The sequence below is a fragment of the Balaenoptera physalus genome (genome assembly GCF_965194825.1).
Source record: "Balaenoptera physalus genome assembly, contig: HAP1_SCAFFOLD_1630, whole genome shotgun sequence".
NCBI classification, from domain to species: Eukaryota; Metazoa; Chordata; class Mammalia; order Artiodactyla; family Balaenopteridae; genus Balaenoptera; species Balaenoptera physalus.
The window spans coordinates 145,896-150,778 of record NW_028125169.1 but is presented as its reverse complement, the minus strand read 5'-3'; the positions used below and the strand labels follow the sequence as shown (position 1 = coordinate 150,778).

The following is a 4,883-nucleotide window of genomic DNA, read 5'->3' as shown; positions in this document are numbered from 1 at the left end:
ACAATGGAATATTACTCAGCGATAAAAAAGAACGAACTTGGGTCATTTGTAGAGACGTGGATGGACCTAGAGACTGTCATACAGAGTGAAGTAAGTCAGAAAGAGAAAAACAAATATTATATATTAATGCATATATGTGGAATCTAGAAAAGTGGTACAGAAGAACCGGTTTGCAAGGCAGAAATAGAGACACAGATGTAGAGAACAAACGTATGGACATCAAGGGGGGAAAGCGGGGCAGGGCGGGGGCCGGTGGTGGTGAGATGAATTGGGAGATTGGGATTGACATATATACACTAATATGTATAAAACAGATAACTAATAAGAACCTGCTGTATAAAAAATAAATAAATTTTAAAAATTCAAAAATAAATAAATAAATAAACTAATTAATTAAAAAAAAAAAAAAAAAAAAAAGAATGAGGTTGGGAGACTGTCAAAACAGCACACAGATCACACACTCAAGTCCCGGAAGATGGGGAACTGCCTTAAGTCCCCCACTTCGGATGACATCTCCCTGCCTCACAAGTCTCAGTCCGACTGGGCTAGCTTTGGCAAGGGGACGGAGCTGGATCAGGAGCTGCTGCTGCCATATCTGGATCAAGTTCCAGTTTTGGTCTCTCATCCAACACCTAGTCAGACTCGCCTAGCACCTCAGCTGAGAGGAGCAAATTAGGATAGCTCAAAGAATAGGCCTCATACAGCATCAGCCTGAAGGAGTTTATGACCCTGGAAGAAACGGATCAGAAAAAAGGATCCGGGGGACTTCCCTGGTGGTGCAGCGGCTAAAGACTCCACACTCCCAATGCAGGGGGCCCGGGTTCGTTCCCTGGTCAGGGAACTAGATCCCACATCCATGCCGCAACTAAGAGTTTGCATGCCACAACTAAGGAGCCCACCGACTGCAATTAAGACCCGGCGCAACCAAATAAATGAATAAATAAAATAAAACAAATATTTAAAAAACAGATCGGGGAGTGTGTGATCTGTATGATGCACTTTGTTTATGAGAACCCAATTTGATTTCTGCTGTGTATGCAGATCACCTGGGCTGTACAGATGACTGGCTGATGAGATCCTTCACGTGCCCCTCCTGCATGGAGACAGTTGATGCAGCACTGCTTTTGTCCTACGAGACTAACTGAGCCAGTGTCTCTCACCTGACTTCAAGTGAACCATCATTTTTGGTGGTTTTGATCTTTTGTCGTTGAGCCCAAAGAGCCAGGGATTAGGAATTAAGATCATGCATGAAAGTTTCCTAAAAATTCCTGAACGGCTGCAGATGTTGGGGAAAAGCACGTGATATTTTAGAAATTTAGGGGGAAAAAGTAGGATGGTATTTTTATGTAAAGCCTTCACCCCGTGTTGAAAAATATAATTGTTATTTAGATCTTGTTATTCCTCCAGTACATAGGAATTGTGTAAAGTGTTACAGCAGCTATATATGTTTCAATTGTGTGTCAAAGATTAGGATAAAGATAGTGGTTGTTTTTCCTAAGTGAGATAACTTTCTTCTTCCCCCTACCCAAATTCTTTTCTGAAGTTGCTGGCATTTGGGTCAAGGTTTTATTAAAAGCCACATTTTAGAACACTGGCACAAAAAAAGGAGTTTTAAGCTGGTTTGCATAGTTCTTTTTTTGTTTTAGAATAAACATAGAGCACTTATTTTTTACTTTATAGGAACTCTACAAGTTAAGGTCCCATTGTTCTTTTGCTGTGATTGTTGTTACTACTGATGTTGCTGTTTTCTGTCTTTGCTGGTTCTTTCTAATCTACCATTTGTCATTATTGGCATATGATCATCTCAGGGTCACAAGATGGCTGCTGTAAAACCAAATATCATATTCTCACAAAACAAGGAGGAAGCAGAAAAAGAGCCCAAATGGTCATTTTCCTAATGCCTATTTATCTTTTGTCAGAGAAAAATATCATTCTCATAAGCACAATAACAGCCTTCCCTTAATTACTCATTTGCCAAAACAGACTGATATGACCATTCATAAGACAATTCATGGCAAAGAGGGATATGATAATGATTGTCTTAGCCTAACAAGGATTTATCCACTCAAGCTGAATGCTTCACTCCTCAAAAAAGTCATAAAGTTCTATGAGCAAGGAAGAACTACTAAGTGACTGTTAAGTGAACCATCAGAATTGTTTGTCCAAGACCATACGATTCTTTCTTTCCACTGGAAATGGAATTCATTGCCTTAGGTCTTTTTAAATAGTGTACTATTACTGTTGGGGCTGGCTCTGTGCTTGAAAACCAGCTGAAAACCAGTTATAACCTGTTACAAGTGCTGTATCTGTTTGCAGTTAAGAAATGCAGAATTCAAAGTGATCTCCTAGCTTGTAGGCAAACTGAGATTCACTGTCCCTCTTCTATAAAAAAAATGAGCTAATGTGTCCAGAAACTAACTCTAGTAAAGTGGGGTTTAACATTACCCTTTCTTATGAGTTTCGTCAAATTATTTTGGTGGTTAACATGGTGATAATTAAAAGTCAAGGTAAATTTTAAATATTAAGAATTCTGATGTATGGAGCTTGACTTATGCCACCATGCTTATGTAAAAATGAAAGTGGCACCATGGTTAAACTGAGAAAAGTTTCTCAGTTGTAACAATTTTGATTTATTCTTTCCTGTGACCTCCTTCCCTGTTGTCTTGAAGCACAGCAAAAGGATACTGCATGTCTTCTTACGGTAGTGCTGAGGTTATTGAAGTTATATAAAACACATCTCAGTCTCTGTTTCTTGGAAGGAAAGTCCTGCTAGTTGACTGACAATTCTAAGCAGGGAGAATTTAGAGAAATGTGTTTCATGTTTCGCACACAAATGAAGAATCTGTATAATCACGACTTCACAGCTGTGATCTCAAAAAAGAAGGAATTTCTCTCTTTCTATTTTTCTTGCACATAACGTAAGAACACTCTGAATCTCTAAGCTTCTGAAGCGTTAGTAGAGATGGTCTAGTAAAGATGTAGTTGTAATGTTTTACCCATTTAGCATGTGTTTATTTTTCCTTATGTACTCCAAGGTGACATATTTGTTCAGCTCAGTGATATTACAGCTAAAAAAATCATTCATTAGTAAAAGGAGAAGCAATCTCAACCTAACAAATCAGAAGTGTTTCTTATTATTTTATATTGAGTTGAATATTTGACTCTTAACACTTTTTGCTACATACAAAACACAAGTCCCTTGAAGGGTTCTTCATAAGTGCATTATACAAGGATTTAGTATGTCATAAGCACTTAAAGATTTGACATTCAACTGTAGTAGTATCCATGTTGGTTACTTTTCTTACGAGCCCCATGATGAGTTGGAGAAACACTGAAAGAATTAGAGTATCAGGTTCTATTAAATTGTTACATGTATCTTGCTTAAGTTTGTGCTCATTTATTTATATCCAACTACATAAAGCAAATTTGGAGGAAAAAAAAGAATAATAAATAAATAAGAATGAGGTCTCCAAATATTGTCAGAGGAAGATGTCCTCCATATATTAAATTATAAACCAGAATGTCTAAAACACTATACCATTAAATCACATGTACAGTCAGTTCTGTATATCCAACGGTTCCATAACCTGCAGATATGGAAGCCCGACTGTACTACACCATTTTACATACGGGACTTGAGCATCCGAGGATTTTCGGATCCATGGGGAGTCCTAAAACCAATCCCCCTGCAGATACCAAGGGACCATTGTATATGCTTATATCTGCATTTTTTACGTCTGAAAAAATATGTGCTAAATTATTACTGGTGGTAACATCTGAGTAGGGGGCAAAATTGCCTTCCACTTCATACACTTCTCTGACTGCATTTTTTGCATTCAGCTTACATTAGCTTACATTACTATTGTAAACAGAACAATTTAAACATGCTCTGCCTCTTGGGGTTGGCAACTCACCTGCACATGAGGTAGCCAGTCCTGTTGAAACCATGGGTACAGTGGACACCAAGAAGTCTGTCTAGAAAACAGGGAATATGGAATTAAGTAAGCGAAGTAGATACACTAAAAACAAGTTAGACAATTTTCTCAAGAGTAGCCTTTATTAGTTACCACAACACTACCACTATCCTGAAAAGGAAAAACTCTGAAGAAAAGAGTGTTTTTGCAGGAACGTACTATAAAGAATTAACTACTATACAGTCAAAATTCATTGTCTCTGGGAAATTTTGCATAGCCTCCAATCAGATGCAATAGTGTGGACTGGAGAATGCCCATCAGGAACTGATCTGACTACAGAAAAAGGGAGTGGAAAAAAAAAACAGGCTATCAGAAGAACAGAATTTGTTTCTGAGTGAAACAAATGGAATGCCTTCACTTTTAATGCTCAATAATAAAAAGAACAAACGGTTTCTGAAGGGCTCTTGGGGTCCCCCAAAGCACTTCCATTCCTTCTCTCCTTCACTGCTCCTCACACGCCACGGGTTTATGTGCCTGTGGAGTTCTCGGGTTAAGTAGCACTGTTCTTGTTTCACAATGAAAAAGTAAGGCTCGAGACGTAAGCCCAAGCTGCACAGCAGGCAAACAGAAAAAAGACTAGAATCGAGTCTCAGATTTTTCCAACTATGGCACAGTATTTTGTGGTCCAGGACTTAAAAAAAATTATATGAGAGAGTAAATAAAAAACAACAACATGTAGCTGATCGCTGCAAAAGCTATGTCTGTGACTAGGTGGTGTCTGGCATTCGTCATCTCCTGCCTGGATTACTACCACCCTACAATTCTAACAATCTCTTCTATTTCAACTGATCCTCCATATGGAAGATGTTCTCTCTCTAAAATATAAACTTGGCTGGATTGCTCTGTTGCTGAAAAATCTGTTGTAGCAATGCAACTTCCCTAACACGAAGCGTCTGCAACTTCTCCAGA

At 38.4% G+C, this 4,883-nt stretch overlaps 1 long non-coding RNA gene and 1 pseudogene across 2 annotated transcripts; one reads left to right on the top strand and one right to left on the bottom strand.

The window, feature by feature from the left end:
* The first annotated feature begins 6 nt into the window (after window positions 1-6).
* LOC309654002 (RING finger protein 11 pseudogene) lies at window positions 7-2,786 on the top strand (annotated as a pseudogene). The gene is made up of 2 exons: window positions 7-2,479; window positions 2,615-2,786. The product of its transcript is annotated as an RING finger protein 11 pseudogene (transcript).
* Window positions 2,787-3,381: 595 nt separating this feature from the next.
* Window positions 3,382-4,475, bottom strand: LOC309654003. The gene is made up of 2 exons (XR_014259713.1): window positions 4,156-4,475; window positions 3,382-3,975 (listed from the first exon to the last, which is right to left on the bottom strand). It is a non-coding gene; the product is annotated as an uncharacterized lncRNA (long non-coding RNA).
* Window positions 4,476-4,883: the final 408 nt, after the last annotated feature.